This window comes from Vigna unguiculata, chromosome 4, assembly GCF_004118075.2.
Source record: "Vigna unguiculata cultivar IT97K-499-35 chromosome 4, ASM411807v1, whole genome shotgun sequence".
NCBI classification, from domain to species: domain Eukaryota; kingdom Viridiplantae; phylum Streptophyta; class Magnoliopsida; order Fabales; family Fabaceae; genus Vigna; species Vigna unguiculata.
In genome coordinates, this window is record NC_040282.1 from 29,544,566 (window position 1) to 29,559,610 (window position 15,045).

A 15,045-nucleotide genomic window follows, 5' to 3' on the forward strand; every position below is an offset into this window, starting at 1 on the left:
TTCAATTGCTACATAATATTTCTGTTATTTGCATATATATTAGCAATAATATTTACTTTTTTTACAATGCAGGGAAGCTGAAACACATCCTAGACATCAATCTTTATTTGGCCTCCCAATTAAAGAAATGTTTAAGGATGTCAATATATGATACTTTCATTTACTATTTTTTTCTGCATCATGTATGTATGAAATATATATTTCATTCTTTTAATGAATGTATATTTATAGACACGTACTAAAATAGTTTGTATATTTATAAACAACTACCATTGACTCCATCACATATAACTCATTAACTCCAAATCTTGATCAAATGTATTAAATATTAGTTGATATATAATTTTATGACTTAGTAATTTACTGTTTTCTTTTTTAACCAATCTACTTATACCCATCATAAATTGTAATCGATTATTCTTAATATTATACGTATAAATACATAAAAAAAAGCGAACACACAGGCGCGACAGCGCCTGTGTTTTCGCTAGTATGTAATAATGTTTTTTAAAGTTTTTTTTATTTCTTCATTATTGGTAGAATACCATCAATTTCCAAGCAGTTTGATAAAAATATAACTGAAAAATAACAACCAATCAAAATTATAAAAAAAAAATGGACCACAACTTTAAAATTGAAAAATTATTGGAAGATGACTTCAAAAGTCTACTAAAAGAGGAAAATAAGAAAAGGACTTCTTTAAAATTTATTACAGACTTTTATATATTGTCATTTATCACCCAACTTGGTACACAAAGTAATTTTTATTATTTTTTTATTTTTTAAATAAAATACTACCACTTTTAGTAAAATGGCATGTATGCGATTCTTAACAAAATGTAGAACTTATCCTAATATTTATACAACCATTAAATTATATCTTATAATTTATGAAAATAAGTCCCTTTCTAAGTTGGACATGCAACTAATAATAAAAGTAATTTATTTTCTAAAATTTAAGTTAGAAAAATTCTCTTAAATATTTTTCTTAACTTTTCATTACGGCTTGAATAATTGCAATGACTTAAAAAGGATAAAAGATAAACACTAAGACTTCAAAAGTCTCTGATTAAAAATAATTGAAAATGAAAATAACTTTGATTTGATATGCATAAGAGACTTTGATAAATATTGCAATTGTAGAAACTTTAATGACTTACATCTCACGTTCTATACTATAGCGTGTGAAACATTTCTTTTCGGTCTTTAGTCTTTAAATTTTTGTCATTATTAAAAATTTTCATGAGATTTTTCTTGAAAACTTGTTTAAAAAATTTGCAAGAAGCAGGTAATTCTTTCGTAGATAATTATTTTCTACAAAATTATAAAATTCGTAAGTATTTTCTATAAAATTTGTTATGAAAAGTGTTTTATACAAAATATTTTTGCAAAAAATTGGCATCAATTTTCTGCAATTTTTTTTTCATAACAAAATTTATAAATATTTTCTACGAAAAAAATTTCAATACAAAATTGGCAGAAAGTATGAGTTGTTTTAGTAGTGTGTCTAGACACTTTTAAAATATGAAAATAAGTTAAAAAAAGTAAGATTAATTTTTTTCATATGTTAAAATAATTTATGTATAAATTAAAAACATATGTTTTGAGAAAACTATATAATAAAATTTTAATGAATTAATAAAAACTAATTTTAACTTTTGAAACATTTATTACTATTTTCCACTTTCTTATTTTAAAATTATTTAAAAAATCATCTATAAACATATCCAACGTTTTAAACACTAAGTAGGGGGCAGATTGCATATTGAGATTCAAGGTGCATTGTGGCCAACCAACCTTATACTTCCATACTTTATTTTATCCCAATTAATTCGATTAGTTATAATGATTTTAATAAAGTGAATCTCTTATGGGATGTAAAACCCATTTTATTTCTATTCTCTTTTTTTGGTCCCAAGTCTTAAAGGATTATCCTAAGCAGATGGGCCTAATGACTGGTCCATGGGGTGCCAAGGCCCCTAAAGTAGCCAAGACTCCGATTCTACTCTCACTTTACCAAATCAAGCCTTGACTCCTTCCTCTTACATAACAGAAGCTCTGCTAGGGTTTAGGGCTCCGTCATCTTCAAGCTAGCTCAAACCCGCTTTCTACTCCATCTTTTTCGTTCGTTCCTAGAGTTGTTGTGTTTTCCACGCTTGGCTGCCAAAGCCCCCATTTAACCCCTTTCCAGGTAAGGGAAGTTAGAGTTTGTGTCTTAAGCTATATTGATGAGTTTTATGGCCATTTTTGTGATATTGAATGTATGATTGAAGTTTTAGTGCTGTGAATATGTACGGTATGTTTGATGTGAGTAAAATGTTTGGTCTGTGCATGCATGAATAGTGGAGGGTCCTGCATATCTCGCCCAAGCGACCTGTCTCGCCTAAGCGAGATTAGCAGTACTCGCCCATTTCAGCCTGCGCGAGCTGTCGCTCAGGCGATGAGCTCCAGCTTTGAGCGAGAGCACGTCTCGCTTAGGTGAGGAGGTCTCGCATAAGGAAAAGTGCGTCACAGCGCCACTGTTCCTCTTTTCGAGCCCTCGCCTGAGCGAGACCCCTCTGCCTGAGCGAGAGGCTGGGCGAGAATGCACCAAGTTCTGTTTCCCTTGCCGATTCTTGTGTGATTAATATATTTTGGATGATTTGATCTGCTTAAAGCGTGGGATGCATGATGTGTATGTATGGGACTGGTTCATGGATTCAATATGATGGGATGTTTATAGAATTGATATGAAATGTGGAGGGATTCATGGAAAATGAGTGATGATGCTTGGCATGGTATTAGCATGATGTACGATTCTATTTCCATGGCTTTGGGGAGGTTGAGCTATGGTTGACTAAATATGAGATACGAATGAGGGTGGTTACAAAGATTAACATGATATTGACATGTGTGGTGAATATTTCATGATTGATTGAATATGTATAGTGTGTGGTCAGTGCCTAAATCCTTGAGATCTCTAGGTGGGATTTCAGGGTAGTGCTTCAGTGGTCGGGACGTAATTCCATGACTCCTGTTAATGGGTATCCATGGTGGTGCCCCATCTATATGGTTTGGTAAGGATTCAAGGTAAGGTTGCATCCTGACACTCTAAGGAGTTAGTTAGTCTCACTTAGAGCGGACTGACTCTTGTGGTGAGAGTAGCAAGAGGCCTGAAACTCATTAAGGGCTAACCTTGTGTGAGGTAATTGATTCATTGTAACACTTGTAACACATAGCTCAAGGGTGAGCAGCTCGGGGGTGAACAGAGGTATCCACCACAAGTGTAAGCATCCGCTGAATCCGACCAGACTGTATGTATCCGAATGAGTCGGGTCAGAGTCTAGTGTGTTGTTTGGGAAATCAGAACATGTTTGGATGATATATAAAATGCTTGGATTATGGAATAGCATGTGACTACTTGATGAACTGTTTTATTCTAGCTTACCCTATTTGTTTGTCGGGTTGTCTTGTATCTGGCTCTTCTCTTTTGTGATGATCATCAATTTATTGATGGGAGCAGATGTGAGAGGTCCTCGCAGTTAACAGGGGAACGGTGACTCCGCTGCTTAACCATCTGGGCTGGATTCTCTTCTTTGGGTTTTCTTTTAGAGCCACGACCCATGTATTGGCTATTCTTAAAATTCCCAATCTTCTTATTGTTGAATATTTGTATCTGGTTCGTTTTGGCATAGTTGGGTACCTTGGATTGTATGGATTTGTGTTTAAACTCCAAGACTGCATTTCTGTATTATCATGTGTAACGCTTCCTTTAATTATGTTTATTATTTAAATGGGGTGTTACATTTATGATATTAGAGCGGTCATTCCTTAGTTCTGTGGACTTGAATGTCCGCTTAGCTTTCTCTGTGTTTCTCTTAGTGTTTTTAGTTAAGATCATGTCTTATCAAGCCTAACCAAGTAATTTTCTGTGTGCTAGTGAACTATGACACCTCATCGTAGGACCTCCCAATCCTCCCATGGCGATGTGCCAGATATCGCCAAAGTAATAGAAGTGTGGTGGCCGCCATGACTCAGCAAAGCACAGCAATGATGCAACAGCACGAGGCATCTATGCAGCGACAAGCAGTGTCGCTCGAGCAGCAACAGTTGGTGACGCAGCAGATGGAAGCTGCAAGAGTGGCTGTTGAGGATGCTCATCGACAGCATATGGAGGCCCTCCGCCAGCTGGAGGAGAACAGGACTACTGCACCCGCTTTTGGTCTTGAGCCACGACCAGCAGCTAGGGAGTGGAGTTTAGAAGATTTTCTGAAGCACCACTGATAATGTTAATTTTTACCATTATCCAAGCTATATTTCATTAGCAAAATCATCTCTTCCAAAGCTTTTAACCTACTTAATCCTCAATTTTACCTTACTTTTGTAAATAAATACATTTTGGGTTATATTTATCTAAATATACCACTAATCCCCATTTTTGTGTCCTTTTTGTAGATGGGAAGCTTTGTCCAAAAATCTAGATTAATGAGTGACTCGGAATAGCAAGGAGAAGAAGAAAAATGTCAACAGGAAGCGCCTGGCGACACGAAGCAAGCGCCAGGCGAAACAGACCGTCAGTCAAGCGCCAACCAAGCGCCAACCAGGCGCCCCTGTTACGAACCGCCTGGCGGTAACTGGACACCGTCGGGCGGTAGCTGCCAGTTTTGCCCCCTGTTTGCCCGATACCGCCTGGCGGTGAGACCCTGCCGCCAGGCGCCATTGTTCGCTGATGTGGCAAGTTGGCTCCTTTTCTTCTGTTTTCGCGAGGGGAAAAGGATCTTGGACATTTTGGAGCACGAACAACACGTCTTGGAGCGCTTGGAGGTCTGCTAGGGCTTGTGGGAACAGCTCCATCTTCCTCTTTCTGTCTCCTCCCTCTTCCATTTCCATTTTGTAAGCTTGAGCTCTCCATGACAATGGAGAGCTAAACCCATTTTTGTTGGGGTTAGATGTAGCCACTGAACTCTTATGTATTTTCGAATGGTTTGAATATATATATGCTTCTTCCATTGATTTCTAGTATCTTTGTTTATGCATTTAAAGCTTGCTTTGTTATACCCATTCATTGCATGATATTTGGGTCATTAGGTATTGGAAAATATCTCTTGAAACCTTGAATTGGAACAAGATACCTAATGGAACTTGTATCTAGGAATGGAACTTGACTCATTAGTTGTCTTAAACCCTAATTTGTAAAGCGGGTTTGTTTATTTAGGGATTCAAGGAATTGACTCTAAATAAGGAAACCTAGGCTCATTCAACTAAGGGATTAGAGTTTGAGTAAACTTGTGGGTTGACATTAGTAATTAATGGAGAAGAGTTTTATTGCTTAATTTACATGAGAGTGAAGTAGGTGAAGTCTAACTCCAACAATATCAATCCATTGCATTTCTAGCCTTTACCATTTTCTAGAGTCTTCAAATATCCAAGTTCAATTTTAATTGTTTATGAAATATTAACTTTCTTGCATATAAAAACCCAAATCTTGAATATATTCATTAGTTTAAATTAATCACTAATTACACAATTATTTAGTATACACGAGTCTCTTGGGAAACGATATCCCGGTCTTACCAGTTACTATTTGCGCGACTTGGTACACTTGCCAAAGTCATAACAAGTTTTTGGCGCCGTTGCCGGGGACCCGTGTCTAATACTAGACTATTGTGTGATTTTTGACTTATTTAGACTTAAATTCTTTTGTGCATATTTACTGTTTTTGTTTACTTATATACGCACATTATTTTTGGGCTAACTTGTAGTTCGAGCTTGTTTTTGTTGTTGCTCTATAGTTTATGCAGGGTAGGATCCGTACAAGGAGAACTGCATCTTCAGAACCACTCCTTGTTGATCCCGAGATAGAGAAAACTGCCCGTAGAAACAATAGTGCCACAAGGAGAAGACGAGCTCAAGCACAACAAGTTGCCCATCACTCTTCTGCTTCAGACACTATTTCATCTACTTCTCAGAATCCTGATCCTTTGCCAGAAGAAGAAATGGCAGACAATCCTCATGGTGATGGTAGAGGTCGTGAAAGACGCACTTTGGAAGATTATGCAGCGTTCACAGGCCATATTAACTTCAACAGTATTGCTAGGCCAGCTGTCAATGCCACCAACATGGAGATGAAGCCAGCTCTTATTCATCTGGTGCAGAGTAATCAGTTCAATGGCCTGTCTCATGAGAATCCCTACACTCATCTGGCCACATTCTTGGAGATATGCAATACTGTGAAGATCCATCAAGTTCCTGATGAAGCCATACGCCTGAGTCTCTTCCCGTTCTCACTAGCAGGACCTGCAAAAGCTTGGTTGAATTCCTTTCCTGAAAATAGCCTCACTAACTGGGATGATGTGGTTGCAAAGTTCTTGAGCAAATATTTTCCCCAGTCCAAGGTTAACAAGGGAAAGCAGGAAATCTCGGCATTTCAACAAGATATGGATGAGTCCTTGGGCCAAGCATGGGATAGATTCAAGGGACTGCTGAGGAAGACCCCCATTCATGGGTTTGATCAACCTACACAGCTTACTCTTTTCTTGGCAGGTCTTAAGTCCCAGTCAAAGTTGATGTTAGATGCCTCTGCCGGTGGGAGTATCAAGTGGAAGACGCCAGAGGAAGCTTATGAGTTAATAGAGAATATGGCAGCTAATGATAATGAAGCCTATACTGAGAGAGCTCATTCTCAAAAGAAGGGTATTCTAGAGCTTCAATCCCAAGATGCTCTATTGGCTCAAAACAAGATTATGACTCAGCAGCTGGAGACCCTGATGAAGAAATTGTCACAACTTCCTCAAGAGCTTCAAAACGCCTCTGTAGCTCAACTTCAACAAGTGCAAAGTTGTGAGTTATGTGGAGGAAACCATACCAATGGGCAATGTGCTATGCCAAGCACATCTCAAGAGGAAGTTAGTTATATGGGCAATCAAGGCCGACCAGGGAACTATAACCAAGGATGGAGACCTCATCAAAGCATGGGCCAAGCTGGACCTTCCAATAGGCCCCCACATCAACAAACTTACCAACATCCCTCTCTGACTGATAGAACCTCAAAGCTTGAGGACATGATGCAACATTTCTTGCAAATGTCAATTCAAAAACAAAAGAACACTGATGCATCAATAAAAAACTTGGAGGTGCAAGTGGGGCAATTAGCCAAGCAATTGGCTGATCAACAAGGATGTCCTTTTTCCGCCAACACCGAAGCCAACCCCAAAGAGCAATGTAAGGCCATCTTCACTAGAAGCGGAAAGGAGGTTGGACTAGGTTGTAAAGAAAAGGTGGAGGCTAGAGAAAAGAGAAAGAATGAAGAAAAGATTCAAGAGGAAGAAGTTGATGAAGAGATTGTTGAGGAAGAAGGAAAGAATAAAAGTGAAGAGAAGGATAAAGAGAAAAGACAAAAAGAGAAAGTTGTTGTGAAACCCCTTCCCTATCCTCAAAATCCTTCAAGAAAAGAGAAAGAGAGACAGTTAGCTCGCTTCAAAGACATATTCAAGCAGCTTGAGATCAAGATTCCCTTTTCTGAAGCACTGCAACAAATACCTTCTTATGCAAAATTCATGAAGGAATTCCTTGGCAAAAAGAAGAAGTATATAGAAGAGGAAACTATTGAAGTGCAAGGGAATTGTAGTGCCATAATTCAGAAAAATCTTCCTCCAAAATTCAAGGATCCGGGTAGCTTCACCATCCCCTGCACCATTGGAAATCAAGATATGGGGAAAGCTCTTGTTGACTTAGGGGCTAGCATTAATCTTATGCCCCTATCTATGCTTAAAAAGATTGGTGGTCTCGAAGCCAAGCCAACAAGGATGACCTTGCAGCTAGCAGACAGCTCCGTCAAATACCCCTATGGTGTGGTGGAAGATGTGGTGGTGCAAATAGATAATCTTAAATTCCCAGTTGATTTTGTGGTGATGGAAATGGAGAAAGATGAAGGGGTACCACTTATTCTTGGGAGGCCATTCATGAAGACAGCAAAGGTTGTTATCAATGTGGATGATGGAACGCTAAAATTGAAAGACCAAGATGAGGAGGTGACATTCAATGTTCTTGAAGTTGTGCAAGAACCGACTGATGAACAAACTAGTCTTAAGGTCGTCAATGAAGTCTTATCTGTGACTAGTAGACCTTGGCAAGCTTCAAAGTTGCTTGAAAAGTGCTCCAATTGTTTCTCTGCGAAGGTGAATGAAGAGAGGGAAGAGAAAGATGATGCTCTAGTTCACCACCACTCTTTGATGGGGAATAATGGACTTAGACTTGGCCAACCAATTGTGATGAGAAAGGAACATTTGAAGATTTCTCCTAGAAGATTCAAGTCAAATTGGGCAAGGCTATGGGTTATTAGAGACATCAAAGTTGATGGAAGAATTGAAATTGAAGCTCCTTATTCTAGAAGGACTAAATTGGTGACTAGTGCTCAATTGAAGTTGTATAGGTGTGAGGTTGGGAAGGAGCACACCAAAAGCACCAACCAATCTTAAGCGCCTTACCCGTCAGGCTCGTGACGTTAAACAAGCGCTTCCTGGGAGGCAACCCAGTGCTCTAAACTCATTCTAGCTTTTAATTTTTGTTTTCAATTCAGTATGATGTTTGTATGCATGTGTGAATTGTGTTAGTATGATTGTTGTGTTGTTGAGATGTTGAATTTTGTGTTAAATTTGCATTTGTGAATTTGTGGAAGCATAGCCTAGAATGTTGTTAAGCATGTTTAGTTTTAGGATGGTGTTAGCATGTGCTAGTTGTAGCATTTTGAATTGAGTTTATCCTTTGTGCATCATAGAATGTGGTAGTGTACAATTGGTTGTTTGTGAGAATATTAGTAGCATAGCTTGTGTAGTAAATTCAAATCTTAAGTTAAGTTGTGCATGTGTTTTGTGAATTGAATGTTTTGCTTGAGTGTGAATGCTTGGTTTGAAGTTGACAAGCTTGAAAAAGTATGTGTGCAAGAGTGAAAGGTTGGTGGGAGCACAATAGAGTCAAAACCAACCCAACCATAACCCAAAAAAAACACAAAAATTCCACCCCTGCAGCTTAACCGCCTGGCGGTGCACTCTCTCCCGCCAGGTGCAGTCTGTAAATTCAGCCCCTGGGAGCATTCCAGGAGCTAGCCGCCTGGCGGCTCCCTAGCGCCCGCCTGGCGCCACACCAGAAAAACTGATGCAGTGGCATTTTGCTGATACGCCGCCTGGCGGCTAGTGACCTCCCGCCAGGCGGTAGCGCTGTGCGAGCTATGCTTGGGCCTTTTAAAATCTGTTCTGACCTGGCCCAAACCCTTACCCCTTATTACCCCCGCCTGGCGCCTTGTTCTCATTCCTCACCACACTCATAACCCTAACTCTCAATCTCACTCTCTACTTCCCAATCTCTCTCAAATTCAAACCCTAATCCCAAATTTGAACTCACTCTCGTTTTCTCGTGCCCTAACCACTCTCACTCACACTGCTGCCACACTCTCGCCAGGCGCAGTTGCCCCTTACACGCACCAGTCCACCTTACACACTCTCCAATCTCACTTCTTGCAACATTCACTCGTGCATTCCACTCAAGTAAAACATCTTTCATGTGCTCTCCTCGTTTTTGCATTTTTTATGCTTGTTTTTTACTCCATTGTGATTCACTAGCTTAGGGTTTACTTTGCTTTCATATACATGTTGTTTTGTTGCTATTTGTGTTTAAAAACTCGTGTTTCTGTGTGGGCTGCCATTGTGATGTGTTTTTCTGTTGTTTTGTGCTCATTCACTGCATTCCATGGTGCCCTGTTGTGTACCGCCTGGCGGTGGCCATTTTGGCCTGTTTACCGCCAGGCGGTGGCGCCTAGCAGTGCCCACTGTTGCAAGCTGGCGCCTAGCGCAGTTTTGGAGGGGCAGGCGGTGGCCCCTATTTTTGCCTCTTTCTTTGCTTTCTTGTGATTGTAGCTTGGGTTGTGAGGCACCAATGCTACAAGGGTTTTTGCATATGAATGACTTGACATTTTGTTATTCTAGTTTAGTCTTTAGATGCAATTAACTCTCTTTTGATTGAATCTCTCACTTCAATGCTAACTCTAAATTGCGTCTTTGTACCGATGTTTATTTTGCAGATGGCATCCTCCTCAAATCCCAAAAGAATGAAGACCACCGTGGGCAATCCTTCGAAAGGGCAAAAGCGAAAGGAGAGAATTTACTCTCATTACTTCCTCACAAAGGATAATGAAGACCGCTTCCAAGTGGTCATGCAACGAAAGTTGGTGACAGAGAGGAAAGTGATTCTTAAGCCCGGGGAGGTCAACGAATTTCAGCTGGAGTTGATCAAGCGTGGCTGGGAAAGGCTGGGTAGCTATCCTAGCACTTTTAGTGTAACCTTGGTGAAGGAATTCTATGCTAACGCCAAGGTTACCACCTCAGCAGCCCCCACTTTCTCAGTTATGTGCGGGGGAAAAGGGTGCCCTTTGATGCTGACACGATCAATGAGTTTTTGGGCACCCAACTGGCTGATGATGTGGAGTGCTAGTTTTCAGTGTTGGATGATGAGGGCGTGGCGCCTGGAGAGCTAATCCAAGCACTCTGCTTGGCGGGTGAAGGATTTCACAGGGGCACGATTCAGAGAGGTTCCCTTCACCCCTTGGCCCGCTTCTGGTCAGCATTTGTGCACGCCAACATCTCCCCATGCTCCCATGTGTCTGATCTTACGGAGGGACGCGCCACCATTCTATACACCATCCTGACAGGTCGGGTGATGGATGTAGGGCAATTCATTGCCAATGAGATCCACCGGTGTGCTAACGCCGCTGGCAAGGCCGCTCTTGGCCATCCCTCTCTCATCACCCATCTTTGCAGCCTGGCAGGGGTGGACATTTTTGTACCCCCGATGGAGAAAGCAACGCAGGACCTAGACTTTTCATATTTTCAGAGGTTCTGCTCAGTTGCTCCCAGACCCAGGAGGCGCCATCAGCCACAGCCAGAGGCTGAGCCAGAGCCCGAGCCCGAGGCAACTCCCACCATTGACATGCGGTTGCAGGCTTTGGAGGCCAAGCTCGATCACCTCAGCTCCTGGAACCCCAGATGCAGGCCTTATACCGGATGGGGATGGCCAATGCTGACATGCTTAGGGGCATCTCCCTAACTATCCTGAGCTGCACACCCCATCAGCTGAGGAATTTGCTGCCACTGTTGCTTGGCCTGGGGCCCAGGCCACTACTACTGGGGAGGTGGAGCCTCAGCTGCTGCAGAGGATGAGGAGCTAGACGAAGAGGGCGAGGATGACGCCTGAGCACTTGGAGAGAGTGATTCACATTTGCAGGACTTGTTTTGTTGATAGTCCTGATTTATTTTATGCTTTTAGTTTTCAGTCTTACTTTCTTTTGATAGTATTGAACTTTTAGCATAGTGTAGAACTTTGTAACTTGGTTGTGGTGAACTAATCTTTTGCATTGAATTACTACTTTCATGATCATCTTTTGTGCTTGTTATGAAATGATGTTGAATTGGCTTGTGAGCATGAGCTTGTGGTTGTTCTCATTTTGATATAGTGATGCTTGAGTTTAATTGTGATCAATGATTTGGCATATGTTGACAATTGTGGAACCCAAATACCCTGTGAGAGGTTGTACCCCAGAGTTGATTTGTGTGAATGCTATCACTGTGGACTCATAATTGACTTTGCTTGAGTTCAATTGTTATTCATTTACTTGCATGCTACAGGTGATCAAGGCCATCTTTCTTTTTCTTGTTACATAATTGAGCCAATCCCTTTTAAGTTGATTTCTTGTGCAAATTCTTTGAGTCTTCTTTGAGCCTTAAAGATAATATGTGTCATTCCTTGAACCTTGAGTATAGTGAAGATATTGACTACCTTACTTGAGCTTGAGAGAGCAAATGATTGTTAGTCATGAGTATGGTTCAAGTTTGGGGGAATTATTGCTAATACAAGAGAGCATGGGAAAATTTGTAAAGTTTATGGTTCAATTCAAAAAAAAAAATTGAAAAGAAAAGAAAAGAAAAGAAAATTGGTGCAAGCAAGTTGGGAATTGGTTTCATTGGTTCAATAGAGAAGGGAGAAAAATACGTCATGATTTGATTAGTTGCTCTCTTAGCTCAAAGTACTTTTGTTATCCTGAAAAACCAAATTTCCTTCTTAGCCTAGCCATGATACAAGCCATAAAAGACCTTGTGATGATAGCATGCTTGTGAAAGTATTGGACATTTTGAACAAAAAGCAAAGTTAAATTGTGCGACATTGTGATGGTAGAGAGAATGTTGTTTATATCCATACACTAGTGGGCTTGAGTGAAACACTTGTTCTTGTGAGAAGTGGTTCCCATTGATCAAGGAAACATTTTGCCATGATTGTTGATCCCTTATAAACTCTTGCATGTACTTGTGATATTTTTGTTTGTGAACACCATAGCTTTAGTTTGCCTTGCTAATGAAACACATGTGCTACACAATCTTTCAAATAAGAGCAAGCACAATTGACATATGTTTTCTTGATTTACTAGATCATTGCAATTGTGTTGTTCATCTAGGCCAAGTTACCTTTTTGCTTGAGGACAAGCAAGGTTTAAGTTTGGGCGAGTTGATAATGTTAATTTTTACCATTATCCAAGCTATATTCATTAGCAAAATCATCTCTTCCAAAGCTTTTAACCTACTTAATCCTCAATTTTACCTTACTTTGTAAATAAATACATTTTGGGTTATATTTATCTAAATATACCACTAATCCCCATTTTTGTGTCCTTTTTGTAGATGGGAAGCTTTGTCCAAAAATCCAGATTAATGAGTGACTCGGAATAGCAAGGAGAAGAAGAAAAATGTCAACAGGAAGCGCCTGACGACACGAAGCAAGCGCCAGGCGGAACAGACCGTCAGTCAAGCGCCAACCAAGCGCCAGCCAGGCGCCCCTGTTACGAACCGCCTGGCGGTAACTGGACACCGCCGAGTGGTAGCTGCCAGTTTTGCCCCCTGTTGCCCGATACCGCCTGGCGGTGAGACCCTGCCGCCAGGCGCCATTGTTCGCTGATGTGGCAAGTTGGCTTCTTTTCTTCTGTTTTCGCGAGGGGAAAAGGATCTTGGACATTTTGGAGCTCGAACAACACGTCTTGGAGCGCTTGGAGGTCTACTAGGGCTTGTGGGAACAGCTCCATCTTCCTCTTTGTGTCTCCTCCCTCTTCCATTTCCATTTTGTAAGCTTGAGCTCTCCATGACAATGGAGAGCTAAACCCATTTTTGTTGGGGTTAGATGTAGCCACTGAACTCTTATGTATTTTCGAATGGTTTGAATATATATATGCTTCTTCCATTGATTTCTAGTATCTTTGTTTATGCATTTAAAGCTTGCTTTGTTATACCCATTCATTGCATGATATTTGGGTCATTAGGTATTGGAAAATATCTCTTGAAACCTTGAATTGGAACAAGATACCTAATGGAAATTGTATCTAGGAATGGAACTTGACTCATTAGTTGTCTTAAACCCTAATTTGTAAAGCGGGTTTGTTTATTTAAGGATTCAAGGAATTGACTCTAAATAAGGAAACCTAGGCTCATTCAACTAAGGGATTAGAGTTTGAGTAAACTTGTGGGTTGACATTAGTAATTAATGGAGAAGAGTTTTATTGCTTAATTTACATGAGAGTGAAGTAGGTGAAGTCTAACTCCAACAATATCAATCCATTGCATTTCCAGCCTTTACCATTTCTAGAGTCTTCAAATATCCAAGTTCAATTTTAATTGTTTATGAAATATTAACTTTCTTGCATATAAAAACCCAAATCTTGAATATATTCATTAGTTTAAATTAATCACTAATTACACAATTATTTAGTATACACGAGTCTCTTGGGAAACGATATCCCGGTCTTACTGGTTACTACTTGCGCGACTTGGTACACTTGTCAAAGTCATAACAACCACCCAGTGAAGTTTGATGGGAAGAGTAGTCCGGATGTCGCGAACCAATGGCTGAAGGACCTGGAGCGCATCTGTGATGCAAAGATGTGCCCCGCGGAGAACAGGCTGACGTTCTCTGTGTATATGCTCACGGGGGATGCGAAGCATTGGTGGATCAACACCAAATCCATCCTAGAGGAGAGAGATGAGCAGGTGACATGGGAGGCTTTCAGGGAGAGATTCCTCTCTGAGTATTTTCTAGACAGCATCTGGTACGCCAAGGAGGTGGAATTCCTCCAGTTGACTCAAGGGAGAAGACCGTGGCAGAGTATGCAGAGAGATTCAAGCACCTCAGCCGCTTCTACACCCTGCCACTTGATGAGGAATGGAGATGTCGTAAGTTTGAGAATGGCCTCTACGGTGATATCTGTTTGATGGTGGCTCCCTTGTCCGTTAAGGACTTTGCCGCTCTAGTGGAGAAGGTCAGAGTGATGGAGAAGATGAAACGTGAGGTAGAAGGCTAGCGCCCATAGCAGCCCCAACAACTACAGAGGATTGGTGGACCATCTGGGTCCAAACCTAGGCATGAGGAGCAGAGGAGGCCATATGATAGACCCCACCATTAGTCCCAGGGGTCTAGGAGTTTCCTTCTCTAGTCGGGCAGAGTACAGTGTTATATATGTGGAGGCCCCCATCTGAGGAACGCATCCCCGCGTATGGAGGGTTACCGTCGCTGCAACAACTGTGGCAAGAAAGGCCACTTTGGGAAGGATTGCCCCAACCTTGCTAGGCAGTGACACGCCCTCCAATTCAGACTCCTCACCACCATCAGCGAAGGGACAGAGGCAACAAGCCTTAGGCGACAGGCAGGGTGTATGCCTTGACCGGAGCAGAGGCTGCAAGGTCAGGTAACCTGGTTATGGGTTATTGTTTGATAGATGGGATGAAATGTTATGTGTTATATGATTCTGGAGCGACACACTCCTCTGTGTCAAATGCATGTGTGGAACGGTTGGGTATGCCAATGTGCGAGCTGTAGTGTGAGCTTGCGGTGTCTACTCTGGCATCGGGTTTGATCAGGACGTCGTCCTTATGTGCTAGGTGTTCAGTGGAGGTAGAGGAACACATGTACAAAGTGAACCTAATCTGCATGCCTCTACAAGAGTTGGAGGTAATCTTGGGGATGGATTGGCTCTCTGCC